Below are 17,671 nucleotides of genomic sequence, written 5' to 3'. Positions count from 1 at the left end.
ATTTTGCCTTTGGCACAGATTGGCGAAAGTTATCATTGGTTGACATTACTCTTTTCTGTAACATTTGAACTGTCTGTTGCAGCAGACTTGCTTCAGGATGGGAGTGAGATCATTTGACTTGTCAGTTACGTTTTGCATAATGATCTCCTGATCTTTGGAATCCTTGTCTTCTGCTGATGGTGCTGTTGGGGATACAGGATTCTTCCATGGGAAAAGGGGAGGAACTTCTGATGATAGTTTTCATAAAACTAAAATTATCTCAGAGCCTCCATACTGCAGGGATCTTCTCATTCCTTCACCCATTCTCAAGCAGGGGAAAATTGGTAGGACTAGGTTTTATTTGATTGGAAATTTCACTGCGAAACAGCATATTTTGGTGCTAAATGCTCATTAATCAGGATTATGCAACCTAAAGGAGCTGTTGGTAGCTGAAGTAGTACAAATGAACATTGAATATTTCGTGCCTCTTCAGGCGGATCTGCAGATGTCATTGACACGACAGGAATTCTGTATTTCTAAACCAGATCTCTAAAAACAACTTGTAAACTAATTTCTACAAACAGATGCACTGCAGAATGTGGTTGGCTTTGCAAAGTATGAAATAGGAGGGTTGTTTCTTAAAAAAAGACCCAATGTGAAATATTGATAAGGTGGGTTCTAGTAACAGGAGGAGTGCCTGCGGTAGGAGCTGAAGTGGTTTTCTGGGGGCAGGTGAAGTGAAAACACTTAAAAACATTTACATTTGCTGAAATCCCTGAAGTGAAAGAAGCCTACAAAATCCCAGATGGAACAAACTTATGTAATACCACAATGGAAAGGTGTTCACTTTGCTAGTTTATTATCCAGTTATCCAGTATAAAAAGGTAGATGTTTCTATAAACCTATTCCAAATGAACCAAAAGATGCTTGCAGTAGATCTCAATGGAAAGTTACCATAGGAAATGCTTTTCTGTTGTACTATACAAGACTAAATTTCTAAGTCAGAAATTTTACTTACATTTCTTACTTCAAAATTATATTAAGTTCCAAAGAGTAAATGCTGTCATTGACGATTTTTGTCTTTAACAGTTGGAAACTGTACTCATGAACCATCTTTCCTTATATGCAGTATATGATAGTATATATAAACTGAGACCTACTTCCCTCTGCTGCAACTAAATGCAAGTTGGCTCAGTAATGCTGAGATGTAATGCTCTATTTCTGATGCTTGTGATCACAGATAGCTAATTACCTTACTGACTCACAGAAGAGTTTGTCAGGATGCCTCTTTATTTGCTTGTACTGTCAGTTCCGTAGAATTACAAATGCTTTGTTTTATTTGGATTCCTAAAGAACAGCATTTGTTCCTTGGCATTACAGGATTAACATTGATTTGCCTCCTGCACTGACTGATGTAATTAAAAGTGCTGTGTATTGTTTAGTTTTAATGGTATTCTTCTGTTTGTTCAGATTCTGAAGACAAGCTGCAGCATCGGTAACCTGGGGAAGAGGAGTTCTCTGTTAAGACTGCAAGAAGATACTACCAACTGGTAAACCATTTTTTTTAGATGTCTGTTTGTCAATTGTTTCTGTTTTCTGTAATATTCCAGGACAAGAAGTACAGATTATTTTGATGTATTGAAAATAGAAAGTAGTTCATGCAGTAGTTTTTCTGTGCTTAGGTATAGCATCCCAGACAAAAGGCACAATATTGGTTGGATAACATGCAGATACTTAAATAGAATACACAGTGACTCAATTCCTGCTCTCCCAGTAGGTAGAGGAAAAAGAGGAGTCTTTTGTCTGTGGTGGAATGTTAAACATTATCTTTTTTGCTTTTTCCACTGAGATTAATACGTGTCTGTGCCTTTTTACTATACCAGAGCTATTTACTTGAAGTGATGGTGCAAACACTGAAACTTTAACTCTTATGATCCAGAGCTTTGGGGGAGAGAAAAAAGACGACTTTAAAGAAAGCTGATTTAGAAGCTGAACATGCTAAGCATACTAATTAAAATTTCTAGGTGCTTTTTGAAAATGTGATTAGTGTTCTTTAAATTATTTGAAGGATGTTCAGTGCGGCATCACTTTTGCTGGAAATATGTGATAATGTAACTGAAGATGTACCATAACTTATGGGTATTTAAAGCTATGTGTAGGTTACCTGTGGTTCAGAACAGTGAAAGAATCATTAGTGAAGAACTGTAACCTCTTGCTAACAGTTTATCATTCTGTAAGTTAAGGGGTTGATCCACGTTGTTACAAGCCAGTCACAAAGAAACCAGAGAATTTAGGACATCTGGATATGACTTAACATAGCTTAGTCATGTATGCATCTATAGGAGGTACTAGGTCTACATCTCACTTCTCAAATACTCACTGAATGAAGTCTTTAGCATGGGGGAAAACATCCATGAGATGTAAACTGAACCTGCATTCAATTTTCATCCAGCTACCCCTTCCTATATAGCTTTTATACAAGTTTAATCCTACTTTTTGAGCTATAGGGTTAGGTAAACCAGGGGACATTTCTCATCTCAGCATGGGTTGAGCAGATGGATCCAAGGACAAATGGTGAAAAGAAGCAGTATATTAGCCAGTAAGGAAACAGTAAGCTTTTATGACCCAAATGTTTACAGATGCTTTATTAAGCTTTACGTATCAGTTAATTTACCTGAATTTTATTAACAATTGAGGCTAATGTAAAGTTGTGTTGTGTAGTTTGTGCTAATAACCAGAGTTGACTGAATGTATTTCATTCTGTTGCTCTACTAATCTTACATGCCTTTAAAAGTTTGATATCATTAATGCATATCCATCTGATGGGAATGACAGTGAAAACATTTGACTTCATGTAATTCTTTTTTTGTATAAAGATGGTTTGCACATTACAGCTGTTTGTGAGCTATACTTTGTTGAGCTTTTATGCCTAGCTAGGTGTTTAAATAAAAAAATAGACTCTAAAACGTGTCTGAAACTTCTTCCCATATTCCCAGTTTAAAGCTTTGTCCCTTCTGTTTACCACAGAAGGTACCTGTAGTTGTAGCAGTCACAGCTTGAGATACTGAAACACTGTATTCTTACTACCAGTTTTGAACTGCACTGTTATTATTATCAGATTATAATCACTGAGCCAGCAGTGCGTTCTTGCACCCAGGAAGGCCAGCTGTATCCTGGGCTGCATCAAAAGAAGGATGGCCAAAAGCAAGGTGAGGGAGGTGTCTGTCTTGCTCTGCTTCGCCCTCATGAGGCCCCCACTTGGAGTACTGTGTCCAGGCCTGGGACCCCCATTACAGGAAGGATATGGAGCTGTTGCAACAAGTCCAGAAGATAATCCAGAAGCCATGGAGATAATCAGAGCACTGGGGCACTTCTATGAAGAAAGGTAGAGTGAACTGGTTTTGTTCAGCCTGTAGAAGAGAAAACTCTGGGGAGACCTCATTGTGGCCTTTCCAATGCTATAAAAAGGAGCTTATAATCAGGAGGAGACCAACTCCTTACATGCCCTGATAACACTGGGGCAAGCAGAAATAGTTTTAAACTATTAGAGAGGAGACTTGTTAGATTTTGAGGGGAATTTTTTACCGAAAGAGTGGTGAGGCATTGGAACAGGTTTCCCAAATAGACTGTGAACGCCTCATCCCTAGAGGCATTCAAGGCCAGCTTGCGTGGGATCCTGAGCAGCCTGGTCTAGTGGCTGGCATCCTTGCTTACAGCTTGTGAGTGATCTTTAAGGTCCTTTCCAACCTAAGCCATTCTATGGTATGAACAAATTATGCATGTCTACGTAAATCTGAGTGTATAGCTTGGTATATACAGAGAACTGAAAATCTCATTGGCCTAGCAGTGAGGGAATTGCTGGGGGCCATCTGTCCATTTTCTTACTTCTGCTTCCCTTCCCACACCCTCACTCCCATCCCTTACCAAGAGAACTTAAAATGGTATGGCTGTTCTGAGTGAAACTGAGTAGTTGCGGAATTGAGCTCTTTGTCTGTAGTTGTGGTAGAATAGTCATCTTCCTTCAGTATTTCCTTTAGGACCAGGCAGAATTTATTAGCTCAGGGGTAGTGCTGCTTTAAGTTGATTTCACTGTTTCCAGCATTAGCTTTAGTCTGGGAGAACAGCAGGTGAGGCATGCTGAGCTGTAGCACATTTTAGACCTGATCCAGTTCTCAGCTCAGCCCCCACCTCTGGGAATATGCTGAAGAGAGAATGGGATTTATGAAAACCACATTGCTTGGGAAAGAGTGCCTTTATCTTGCTGGATCTTGGTGCTGAGAAAGCTGCAGCTGACTGAATATTTTGTAGTGTGGTGCAGACCAAGTGTCTCTATGAGAGGCACATGTGCCTATTTTATCCAGATATTGTGTATCTAGAACATTTTCTTTTGGCTGTGTTTCAGAAGTCCATTATCACAGACTCTAAAGACATCTAACATTTTAGTGGTTGCCTTATTTTTCTGGTGGTAATTTTTTCAGAATGTTGCCTTGTAAAGGATTATTTTTTTCTGAGCGCCAATCACTCATACAAATCTTGATATCTATCTCCTACTTCTGAATGTAACCTCTGATAATTATTCATTCTTAATTTATAGCTTTATTCTCTCACCTGCAGCTTGAATTTGTTTACGTGCTTGAAAACATGAAAATCTTTCTGTGCAACTTAGAATGGTTTCCCTGTAATTATGGTGGAATGACAATGGGGAGGTGTTTCAAGCAAAGTGTTCAGTGTGTTGTGGTGTCTGCCCCAGCACTGATATTGCACTGTTTGTGGATTAACAGGTTCTGCATTTATGTTAATTTTAATCGATTTGGAAACACCTTCAGTATTTTGTTTGCAAAGTGGAAGCAAATACATACGTGTCACCTTACTATTAATTTTGAGAACGCTTTGTTGTGGCTTGAATAGCTCTTACAAGAGTAGCATTTATCTGGCTGACATAATTTCATATGTTCTGCTTGCTTGTGGGTAGAGTCTTTAACATTCCTTCAGTAATTATTTCTGCTGTTAAGTGTACATCCCTTGATATCATAGAATCAGACATAGGTGTTGGAAGGGACCTCTGGAGATTGAGCATTTCCTCTTCTAAAAGCAGGTTCTCTACAGTAGGTAGAGCAGGAAAGCCCTAGACTTGAACAGGGGAAGTTTTTCTAACTGTCCCAATACCTGTGTGCCTACGAAAGGTTAGTAGTGAGGGATGTGATCCAGGAGATGGATTTTTGTTGAATTAGGCTGTAGTGTTATAGACTTCTGCGTGTCTTTGACTGTCAGGAAGTTTATACAAAACTTAATGTACTGCTGGAAATAGAAAGCAATGTTCTGTTCTGTTTTGATCAGTGGCAAATGTTTCCTCTACTAAACAAGCAAATAGATGTTTTAAAAAAAAAAAAACCAACCTGGAGCTCTTAACGTGTTCTTTCAGAAAGTTTTCCATTTGGGAATACCTCACATAATGAATTTAGAGTTAGTGGAGCTACAAGTGCTTGTGAGTAGCATGAAAAGCTTTCACTGCAGAGCTACTGGATAGCAGCAGTAGGACAGTGTGAGAACCACCAGGATGACAGACTAATCCATCATAGTGAGGTCATATACTGTAAATACAGAAAGAAAAATGAATGTCTTTCTCACAACTGAAACCACCTTTACTTCCCATTTGAGCCACAAGTTAAAAAAAAAAAAAAAAAAATAATCTGTTGGTAGTGTTTTCTGAATATATTGTGGTAGGTTTGCTTATAAATCGAGCTCAAATTGATTTGTTGTCTGTGTGATAGTGGGTTTGTGGAAGTTTTACCAAGAAAATGATGGTGAAGTACACATATCTTTTGTGGTATTGCTTACTTAAAAAATATTTTGAATAAAACAATTAGGTATGTTTTACCAGCATGCATTTATTTTGTGTTAATGCTGCTATGAGGCAAGAAAGAGGAATGGCTGACAACCTTTTGGCCTAACTGAGCTGTCTCCTGTGTATATGCTGGATTTTATCTTATGACTTGTTTCATGTGGCTTGTTTAATATGGCTGGTTGCAATAGCATGGGAATAGATTGAAGGCTTAAATTCTTCTGTGCAATCCTGTTGTTAAAGTCTTACCAGATACCCATCAGTAATGAATGCTAATAGTCTGCCTTGCTGATGCAGCATAACATGGTATCTTTTCTCTCACAACAGACATAGAATTATTTAAAACCTTGAATGAAGATTGTAATAACCTGCAAATGATCAGTGACAGGGTTTTGACTCATCAACTGTAGAGCTGTTCCAGAATACTCTGACTTTGTATGTAGCAGTCATGCTTCATCACTTAGTCGAGTAAGTTGAAAAAGAGGTGAGTTTTGAATCTGGTTTCAAGTCTTATGTAGCAGACCCTGTGTTCTGCTGGAGCCTCGAGCTGTGCTGTTTTGTTTATGAAGGAAAAGCTGCTCTTTTTCTTCACCTGTAAATAATTGCTCAGGTCAACACCAACTGTTTGGTTTTGTTTGTTCAGTGAACTTTCAAATCAAAGTTATTAATTTAAGGGTTGTTTTGACTTCTCAAAAAGTCACTTTTAAACAGACCTGCAAAATATGTAAACTTTTCTCAGGCCAAATGTTGCTCTAATGAAAAGCTGTTTGTTGATACTGGTGATTGAGATTTCACATTACGTTTTATAGGGTCTGTTATATTAGGCTGATGTCAGATGTTGCTTTTTTTGCTTCCTGACTTACAAGAGGACCTTCTAAATGCTTGTTAAATGAAATTTTTAGTTTTTACATGTTTTTTTACTTTTAAAAAAGCACCACACGGAGCTGGATTGCTCACACGTGCTCCTTCTGAGTGCGTTAATTCTCAGCCTAATGCTTGGCCACAACTGCAGTTTTATATTTTCCTTTTTTATCTCAACTTGGAAGTAGTTTTGGAAATTACTGAGCAGAAATGTTCTGCATGGGTTCACCAAGGGGAGGTTGTGCTCGACCAACCTGGTGGCCTTCTATGATGCTGTCACATGCTGGGTGGATGGGGGATGAGCGGTAGATGTAATCTAACTTGATTTTTAGAAAGGCATTTGATACTGTCTCCCACGACATCCTTATAACAAAGCTGAGGAAGTGTGGGATAAATGAGTGGACAGTGAGGTGGGTTGAGAACTGGCTGACTGGCAGAGCGCAGAGGGTCGTCGTTGGTGGTGCAGAGTCTGGCTGGAGACCTGTGACCAGTGGTGTCCCCCAGGGGTCTGTGCTGGGTCCGGCCGGTCTTGTTCAACATCTTCATCAATGACCTTGATGAGGGGATAGTGGCCACCCTCAGCAAGTTTGCTGATGATACGAAGTTGGGAGGATTGGCTGACACGCCTGAAGGCTGTGCTGCCATTCAGCGAGACCTGGACAGGCTGGAGAGCTGGGCAGTAAGAAACCAGATGAGGTTCAGCAAAAGCAAGTGTAGGGTCTTACAGCTAGGGAGGAATAATTGCATGCACCAATACAGGCTGGGGGATGAGCTGCTGGAGAGGAGCTCTGCAGAGAGGGACCTGGGCGTCCTGGTGGACGACAGGTTGGCCATGAGCCAGCAGTGTGCCCTCGTGGCCAAGAAGGCCAGTGGCATTCTGGGATGCATTAAGAAGAGCGTGTCCAGCAGGTCAAGGGAGGTGATCCTCCCCCTCTACTCTGCCCTGGTAAGGCCTCATCTGGAGTACTGTGTCCAGTTCTGGGCTCCCCAGTACAAAAAAGACAGGGATCTCTTGCAAAGAGTCCAGCGGAGGGCCACAAAGATGGTGAAGGGCCTGGAGCATCTCTCCTATGAAGAAAGGCTGAGTGAACTGGGTCTGTTTAGCCTTGAGAAAAGAAGACTGAGAGGGGACCTGATCCAGGTTTATAAATATCTGAGGTGTGGCGGCCATAGTGGTGAGGCCAGTCTCTTTTCAGTGGTACGTGGAGACAGGACGAGGGGAAACGGACATAAGCTGCATCATAGGAAGCTTTGCACGAATGTGTGTAAGAACTTCTTCACGGTGAGGGTGACGGAGCACTGGAACAGGCTGCCCAGGGAGGTTGTGGAGTCTCCTTCTCTGGAGATATTCAAGTCTCGCCTGGACGCCTACCTGTGCGACCTGGTGTAGGGAACCTGCTTTGGCAGGGGGGTTGGTCTCAATGATCTCTAGAGGTCCCTTCCAACCCCTACAATTCTGTGATTCTGTGATTAAATTGCAGTGCAGCAATTATAACCCTGTCCTATGGCTCCTTGTTTTTTCCCTATTTGATAAAGCTGTTCAATACACATAACAGTCCCTAGAAGCTAAACCCAGGCTTCAGTATTCCCATATTCTGTCTTATGTTTGATACCCTGCATTATGCAACTTCTGTGCATGCTTTCATCTTAAATGCTGCTCAATAAACAGTTGAGGTCACAGGTTAAAATGATCTGATTAGATTCTTCCTTTTTGGACGTGTGATTGGTACGATTGTTTCGAGTATTCTCATTTATCAGTGTTCACTGGCATATGATTGCCCATGCTTTTCTTTTTGTTGGATCCTGATCTTCTGTTAGTAGAATATTACTCTTCAGCAGATCTGATAAGCTTCCTTTATTTTAATTGTAGCTGAAACAGTTGCTACTTTCAGTTGCTCTTTCAGTACAGAAGATGAGGTGGAAGTGCAAGCAGAGCTGAGCAGACCAGAGGTGCTTTCGGGACTCTCAGCACAGAATCACAGAATGGCCTGGGTTGGAAGGGACATCAAGGATCATGAATCTCCAACTCCCTCCACCACAGGCAGGGCCCCCAACCTCCCCATTGAATACTAGACCAGGCTTCCCAGGGCCCCATCCAGTCTGGCCTTGAACACTTCCAGGGATGGGGCATCCACAACATCTCTGGGCAGCCTGTTCCAGCACCTCACCATTCTCATAGTGAAGAACTTCCCCCTGACATCCAATCTAAACCTTCCCTCCTTCAACGTAAAACCACTTCCCCTTATCCTGCTGTTATCTACCCTTTCCAAGAGTTGATTCCCCTCCTGTTTGTAGGCTCCCTCTAGGTACTGAAAGGCTGCAATGAGGTCACTCTGCAGCCTTCTCTTCTCCAGACTGAAGCATAGTGCAGCAGCTGCTCTGGTGGTGCTGCTGTGGACATTGCCAGCACCACAGACTGCTCTTCAAGGGCTGTGCCATGTGGTTGGGCTCCTGCATGATGTTGACTCTAGCTTGTGCATGCTGCCTCTGGTACTTTAGTTCCAACCTAATCTGCTTTGGTCTGGATTCATCCTACAGTTCTACCTCCTGAGGCATTTCAGCTCTCAATTTCTAATACTACTGAGGATTATAGATTAAAATTCATCAGAAAGAAAACAGTCAGTAAAAAGACATTGTGAAGTTGTTCTGTTTCCTTTCATGATAGAAGTTCCCTATTGCTGATATATAGTTTTAGTGTAGTCTTATACTTGGGGTAAGCAGAAGTCTAGGTGATTTTTTAAGGGGCCCTTCTGTTGAAGTGTTATGGAATGGAGCTACAGATTGTTAGGTTAGGATCTGGTAATGTGCTGCTAATAAATAATTCTGAAAGGAAAGGCCTTCTTGACTTCTTTTTTTGTCTTAATGTTTTCATTATACAAGCGTATGAGTATCACTGCAAACTTCCTGGGACAGAGTACGGTTTTGTTCTGTTATTCTGACATTGGTGAGTCAGAACTCTCTCTATAACTGTCATATTTAAAAAAAAAAAAACAAAACAAAACAAAAAAAAATGATCATTTGTATGGCTCATATAGAGAGCTGTTGAATCACTTGGCTGGCATTCAGAAACACTTCACAAATGGGTGTTAACAGTATAACTTCAAAGTAAGCATTAATTTCAGAAAAATAGCAATGTTAAGTAGCTATGGTGAAGTTAGATGTGCAATAGATAGCAAACAGCAGCATCACTTAATGTTATAAAAGTGCTGAATACCTTAAATACTTTTTGGAAGGGGGGGGGGGGAGAACACAAATGCTAGATATATCTTCAAAATTCTGCTTGTGTGTAGTATGTGGTACTAAAACTCTTCAGGATTTAAACTTAGGGAACTTTGAAAGAAATACAGGACATAATATGCCACCAGAATTAGCACTTCAGTTGTTTGTATAATTTACTGTGTTAAACACAGGACGTGCTTCAGAACTTACTGCATGCCTTCTTTTAACCTCCCGTTTTGCCTTTTTGCAGTAAAACGTGTAGATGCTCAGCCTGGAATATAACAGCTCCTGTGACCTACACCATGCTACCCCACACCCAACTCAGTTTTTTTCTCTGAAAGGCCAATCTGTTTTCCTAAAAGCCCTGACTTGGTTTTCTCAGTGTCTAATACTGAATATCCTCACTTGCTTAGAGAAGTCTTAAGGGTTATTTGGAAATTAACTTTTTCATTTGGGTAAAAGATCCTTTGTACTCGGACTTCAACTTCAGTTTTTTTAGCTCTCTGCCATGTTACTTGAAGCCAAGTCTTTGGACTTAGCCTTAATGAAGTTGAGATGCTGAGTAATTAACTACACTTCTAGGTGGGCATATGAACTTGAGCTTAAGAGTGTGTTTGGATGAAGTGCTGAATGCTACTATAGCTGCACAGTCTATCAGTTATGTTGGTATAAATGCATTTTTCTCAGTGAACAGAAGAGAAAAAGTTTCACATGCTTTTACCAGGTGTGTAGCGCAGTCCAAGAAAGCTTTCATATCAGACTATCATCTTTGTCATGAAATTATACCATAGAATGGTTTGGGTTGAAAGGGCCCTTTAACATCACCTAATTCCAACGCCCTGCTATAGGCAGGCCTCCCACTACACCAGGTTGCTCAACCCCATCCAGCCTGGCCTTGAAATATGCTTAGTACAGCTTTGAGTGTAGCAAGTAGTATGTAATAGTGTCAAACAGTATTGGGAAATGACATACATTTGTGAAGGGCTTAGTGTAACACATGAACTATAAAGATACAATTTAGCTTTAGAAGGGTAATAGGAAAGCAGCAGAGGAAAAAAGATCCTGACCTTTCTCCAGCCTGTGGTCAGACAGTTACTTTCATAGCAGGCTACTAGTAGGTTTGTTTTGTTAGAAGAACTAGGATAAATTTGTAGCAGTGATAGACTGCCACTGCAGTTTGCCATGCAGTTTTAGCAGGGCTTTTTTAGCATCACAGATGTTAGTAGTGGAGTTTGTGTCCACCTAGCATTGAGTCTTGGTTCATCTGCTGATGCCCTGAAACTTTGTGAAACATGATCTTAGCTATGATTTATTTTCTACAGCTTAGCCATCTGTTATTTTTACTGAGATAAAAATCAAGTTTTATTGCTAAAAATTTCTTACTTTTTTTTTTAATACCCACAACATGTGGGATGTATTTGACTTGCAGTTCTGTATTGAAGTGGGCTTGTTCTCATATTTTCAGTGTGTACTTCCAGTTCTAAGAGTAACTAGTTTTTGGATTTAATTTCAAGCTTGTAACTGAAGCAGTAGAGCAGGAGTATGTCCAAAATGCCTGAGCAGTGCTGTCTTCAAGCTAGGTCCTATTCTCATCACTGTGATGGGACTGAGAACATGCCTATTGTGGTTCACCTCTGGTTTGCACAAGGCCTCAGTTGACAATACTTAGCAAGGGAGATCCCAGTGTGATCTTGAACTTCAAGCGAGTAGTTTAAGCATTTTTCTCTGTGAAGGTAGCAAAGTGAGTTATTCTCTGAAGAATGCTAAAGCCTGGGTGCCTTATGCTTCGTATGAAGTACGAGGATTCTAGGTGAGCATTCTTTGGTAGTTCTGTAAGCTTTATGGCTTCATGAGGTAATTCTTTTGTTTAAGTTTCCTTATGAGTTGTGGTGTACCAATCTAGTACAAAGAAAGTAATTCAGGTTCTTACTAGAAAACCAGTTTATTTGCACTTGGTGTGTGTTTCTGCCTATTAAGAACTCCAAACAAGTGTTGGAGAGGTGCAAAATCACCTTTCTTATCCATAAAAATCTGCTGTGCTTGCTGCCAAAGCTGTGCTTATGTGCGGGGAGCGCTCGGTAAGTTCCGTGGGAGCTGAGCAGATGATGTTGATTCCTTACTGGAAGTTACTGGTGAACATTGTGCTCTTCTGAAATCTTTCCATGCACTGCTGAGCAGTATCAGTTCCAATCTGAAATGGATACCCCAAACCCAGAGCTTATTCAGCAGCTGGCCTGTTGCTAGTCTTTTCAAAATCCATTATCCACAAGATGCGAGGTTTACTTAGTTCATCTTACATTTGAATAGTGTTTGACTTCAGTCAGCTCCAGGCCTTTCCTGACTGGGTGATTCACTACCTGTCTCTGTCTGTCAATGCTTTTCCCCATCTATTTCCCAGCTGTCTTGATAACTCTTTCAGTTTCTGTTCTAGCTGGCATCAGAAGTTAGCATATGTGTTTTGGCCTCTTTCTGCTGTGGTGAAGTTAGGTTGCAGACCAAGATGTGCCTCTGCATAATAGAGGCTCCAGAAATGAGATGGATTACTTTTTCTGCTGTTTGTCTCCTTATTTAAAAAATAAAAATAAAAATAAAATCCATGAACTGTTAGCCTATAGAATAATAAGTAGTTTTTCTTGGCAGCTGCTTGTCTTTATCTTCATCGACAGCCTCGATGAGGGGGTTGTGTCCACCCTCAGAAAGATGATACAAAGCTGGGAGGATTGGCTCACACGCCTCAAGGCTGTGCTGCCATTCAGCAAGACCTGGACAGACTGGAGAGCTGGGCAACAATAAATCGGATGAGGTTTAATAAAAGCTGGTGTTTGTTGCACCTGGGAAGGAATAATCACAAGTATCATTATGGGTTGGGGCATAACTTCCTAGAGAGGAGCTCTGTGTAGAAGGACCTGGGAGTCCTGGTGGATGACATGTTGACCATGAGCCAGCAGTGTGCCTTGGTGGCCAAGAATGTCAGTGGGGTCCTGGAGTGCATTAAAAGGAGCGTGACCAGTAGGTCAAGGGAGGTGATCCTTCCCCTCTGCTCTGTTGTGGTCAGGCCTTACCTGAAGTACTTGTGGCCAGTTCTGGGCTCCCTGATACAAAAAAGACAGGGATCTCCTGGAGAGTGTCCAGTGGGGGGGGCCACAAAGATGATAAAAGGCCTGGAGCATCTCTCCTATGAGGAAAGGCTGAGCGATCTGGATCTGTTCAGCCTTGAGAAAAGAAGACTCAGAGGTGATCTTATTAATGTTCACAATATCTTGAGTTGTGGGAGTACAAGAGACATGGCCAACCTCTTTTCAACAGTCTGTGGGGACAGGACAAGGAAAAATGGCCATAAACTGTACCATATGAAGTTCTGCACCAATATGCAAAGGAACTTCTTCACAGTGAGGGTGATGGAGCACTGGAACAGACTACCCAGGGAGTTTATGGACTCTCCTTTCTCTGGAGATATTCAAGACTTGCCTGGACACCTATCTGTCCCTTCTGTAGGGGGGCTGCTTTGCAGGGGAGATTGGACTCAATGATATCTAGAGGTCCCTTCCAGCCCCTACAATTCTGTGTTTCTGCGTTCTCTGCAACATAACGTTCAGTACTTGGCTAAATCAGAGTTGCAGAATCTAGAAAAAATATTATTTTTTTCACTGCTTATTATGTAGTAGATGCCTTGTTTTGTGCCTGTTAGTATTCTTCTGTATCAGTCTTAAAGTCCAAACCTTGAGAATCACGGTCAGATGGGAGCTCATATATTACAGGTCATCTCCAGTAAGTGGGAGAACAGAGGTGATGCCCTCTGAAGCTGACAGTTGGTTCTTTATTCAGATACCCTTGTGTTGAACTGAGGTGCATCTGGAAGTACAAATTTAATCATGTAAGAAATCCATCACACCTCTAATCTGACATCCTGTCACTTTAATGGATGTTCAGTGATGATTCCCCACTGACAACTAGAGATATACAAATCTAGTCCTTACTGATTTAGCCCGTGCTTTACTATATAGCTTTTTGCAAACATTAAAACTTAGAGTATTATGTGATACTTGATTTTTGCACTGTATGATTTCATAACTGTCAGAATGCCATGTAAGCAAAGTTCATAGCATCAGATGTGCTCAGTTTGTTTTGCATGGGGGCATACTGATTGCTACTAAATTAGGATCTGAGGATGCTGATGCATGGCCAGCTGAATGTGAGCCAGTGCTGTGCCCAGGTGGACAAGAAAGCCAATGGAATCCTGGCAGAAATAGCGGGGCCAGCAGGACTAGGGAGGGAATTGTCCCCTTGTATGTGACACTAGTGAGATCATACCTTGAATTTGTGTTCAGCTTTAGGCCTCTCACTGAAAAGAATGTGGAGCTGCTCAAGCATATGTCTTCAGTGAGAGACTGAAGAACAAGAATTAAGAGAAGCAGCAGGAGCTGCTTTGTCTGGAGAAAAGGAGTCTGAGGTGAGAGCTTGCTGCTCTCTACAACTACCTGAAAGAAGGTTGCAGTGAAGAGGGTATCTGGACATGAGGAAATGGCCACAAGTTCTTCCCAGAATCCAGTTTAGCCTCCTCCTTCATGGAGAAGGTGCTCAAGCATTGGGATGAGCTTCCCAGGGAAGTGATGGAGTCCCCGTACCTGGAGGTATTTAAGAGGCATGTGAATGTGACACTGAGGGACATGAGTTAGTGATGGGACTCCATAGGTCAGATTGTTTGTTGAATCTGGTGATCTTGAAGATCTTTTTCAACTTAAATGAGTCTATAATTTTGTGAAAAACATGGGAACCCAATTAGTGGATTCCTGTGCTAGCGTCTTTTTGTCTGTTATTTGGTACTGATCTAACAGAATTAGAGCTTTCCTGGTTGTTTCCCTTCTGCCTAATGGCTCTAGTCTGTCCTCTGCCTTCCTTAGCATAAGAGTCCTGGAAAGACTGTGTGTGTGTTAATAATCAGCTTTCACTCATTTTTTTCACTCAGGACAAACTATCTGAGCATCAGCACGCCTTTCTTAACACTGTGAAGTGCTCATGATTATAAATGCAGTGTTCTGTCTGAAAAGATGTAAAGAGCTGATCAGTTAATGATTTTTCTTATAATTGTATCAGTTGGAAGTTTACAGGTATGCATATGGCAGTCAACTAATGCCTTTGGAAAACTTTTTTTAAAAATCCCTGCCTTTGCTGCTGTAGTGTTTTTTACTGTTACTTTCATATTTATTTATATAGTGTAGTCATTCTAATGAGTTTGGACTTGTCCTGATTGTTAACAGCTCAGTGAACTTAATTAACTTTCAGTCAAAATTGTCTTAACCAGTGTTATTGACTACACAAAAATCTGTTTTCAGGTAAAAACTTTTGTGTTGTTAAATGTTAACATTCTTCTATTTGATTTTTGTATCGATTTCCTCTTATTTCGGGAAATGAGCTTTCTGAAGGCATATTTTTGTTGGGTCTGACTGGTTTTGATATCTGTTAACAACATGAACTGTGTTCAGCCCTGACCTGTACATAATTAATGTTTTCCAGTTTTGTTTTCAGTTGCTTTGTCTCACGGTAGGAATTTAGCAGTTTATAGTCATGGGGAGGGGAAAAAAAATATTGGTAAGGTTATCCAGTTAGAGGAAGAGGAATTTAGGGGAATCTAAATGTGTTTTTTCTATTGTAACCTTGATCTTCTAGTAATTAAATTTGTTACAGTATATGTTCTTTCAAATTACCTATCACCAGCAGCCCGTTTTCCTAGAAGCAAGTTCTTTGCTCGGTGATTGTGTTCCCTATTTATATGCCTAGAGATTGAAAGTTGTGTTAAAAAACAAGAATGCAGAATTGTTATAAAGTCAAAGTGGCACATGAGTCCAGAACCATAGTTAAGAAGTAGATTCTGAAGAAGGGTGCAATGTCTGAAACAGATGTGTGTTTACTTTTGCAGGACTTTATAACATTACACTGAAGACTTTAGGTGCGAAAGAATGTATTTTTATTATCTGTTCTTGTTTTGAAACAGAGTGGAGGCCAAGAACAGAGTGCAGCACTGGCTGTAGGTAAGAACTCAGACTTAACCTGCTTGAAAACTCTCCTGAATTAAAATTGTATAATATGGGCAGGAAAATGAACCATGCTGAATACTAGTAGTTTTCTCTTCAAGTACTTCTTTTCTCCCAGTTGAAAAAGCAACTTCTGCAGAATTGTTATGTTTATTTTGAAGACTTTGATCTATAGCCCAGTGTAGAATCATAGACTCACCAAGGTTGGAAAAGACATCTAAGATCATCCAGTCCAACTGTCCATCTATCCAATATTTCCCACTAAACCATGTTCCTCAGTACAACATTTAAACATTTCTTAAACACTCCACCACCTCTCTGGGCAGCCCATTCCAGCACCTGAGCACTCTGAGAGAAGAAGTATTTTCTAACATCCAGCTGAATCTTCTCTGCCACAGCTTGAGGCCATTCCCTCTAGTCCTATTGCTAGTTACGTGGGAGGATGACTCCCACTTCACCACAGCCTCCCTTTGGGTAGTTCTAGAGAGCTACAAGTCACCCCTGAGCCTTCTCCAGACTGAACAATCCCGGCTCCCTCAGCCATTCCTCGTATGTCTTGTGCTCCACAGCCCTCTCAGCTTCAGCGAGAAGCTCTAAAGTGAACTTAGTACTCGAGGTGTGGCTTCACCGGGGCTGAGTACTGAGGGACAGTCACCTCCCTGCTCCTGCTGGGTGCACTTGTTCTGTTACAAGCCAGGATGTCATTGATCTTCTTGGTCACTGGCCACACTGTTGAACTTGTATTTAGCCTAACACTGATCAGTACCCCAGGTCTGTTTCCTCTGCGCAGTGTTCCAGCCACTCTGCACCAATCCTGTAGCATTGCCTGGGGTTGTTGTGGCCATATATATATGTATCTGTGGTTAAAGATGCAGGCTGCCCAGAGAAGCTGTGGATGCCCCATCTCTGGAGGCAATCGAGGCCACGTTGGTTGGGGGACCCAGGCAGCCTGATCTGGTGGAAGGTGTCCCTGCTTATGGCAGATGGGGTGGAACTGGATGATCTTCAAGGTCCATTCCAACACAAGCCATTCTGTTATTTAAAACTTATCTTGGAAGATCATGTTTAAAGTTCTTGGAAAATTTGATTGTGGAAATAATGTGACTTTTTTTTTTTTTTTTTTACCAATATTGATTTTATATCTTTATTAATGTTACTATTTAACTTCAAATCTTTCCTGAACCATGTGCCTTGAACCAGAAACCAAGACCCTGAGAAGGTTTGTAAGTCTGAAGTGGTGGCAAATGCTCGTGTGGAGGTTTTTCCCTTATGTAGTTTTATTATTTCTGCTTACCTAAGCTATTTCATGGAGTTTGTATTGTATTTCATGTTTATTGTGCTGTGCCAGCATAGCTATCTTTCATCTGTCACATTGGAAAGGTAGTGCTCCCAAATGTGAAGTAGTATTTATTTACCTTACACTTTTGATGAATCAGTAAAAAGCTCACTGAATTCTGAGGAGATGATTAAATTGATTTGTCTTTTTAGTTGACATGTCAGTTTTGTTGACAGTAGTGGAAAACATTCGAGTTCCATGTCCAAAACTTTTAATAACCCATTTAGAAATGAAGAATCTAAGCTGTTACAGATGTCACTGAAATAATTGCCCTTGATTTTTATACCTGATCCATATGTTGAAATAATTTTTTTCCGAAATTTGAGATTTTTATCAGTTTTTTGTTGTAGCTCTTAGGAGAGCTCATCATGACGCTAGATCAGACAAACAGTCCCTCAAGCA

At 40.9% G+C, this 17,671-nt stretch overlaps 1 protein-coding gene across 13 annotated transcripts in view; it reads left to right on the top strand.

Moving 5' to 3' along the window:
• The window catches only part of CYRIB (CYFIP related Rac1 interactor B), a 97,135-nt gene that overhangs the window by 51,927 nt on the left and 27,537 nt on the right, over window positions 1-17,671 (top strand). For 9 of the 13 annotated variants that reach the window (XM_085221679.1, XM_085221685.1, XM_085221678.1 and 6 more), the window contains exons 2-3: window positions 1,450-1,529; window positions 15,894-15,930. The gene's annotated coding sequence lies outside the window, so the exon portion shown is untranslated. Of the gene's footprint in view, window positions 1-1,449; window positions 1,530-15,876; window positions 15,931-17,671 lie in introns of those variants that run through there. The other 4 variants (XM_085221687.1, XM_085221688.1, XM_085221683.1 and 1 more) reach the window with 2 other exon arrangements.

Source organism: Meleagris gallopavo, chromosome 3 (genome assembly GCF_905368555.1).
Source record: "Meleagris gallopavo chromosome 3, MGAL_WU_HG_1.1, whole genome shotgun sequence".
Lineage (NCBI taxonomy): Eukaryota > Metazoa > Chordata > Aves > Galliformes > Phasianidae > Meleagris > Meleagris gallopavo.
This window is presented reverse-complemented; position numbering and strand designations above follow the sequence as displayed.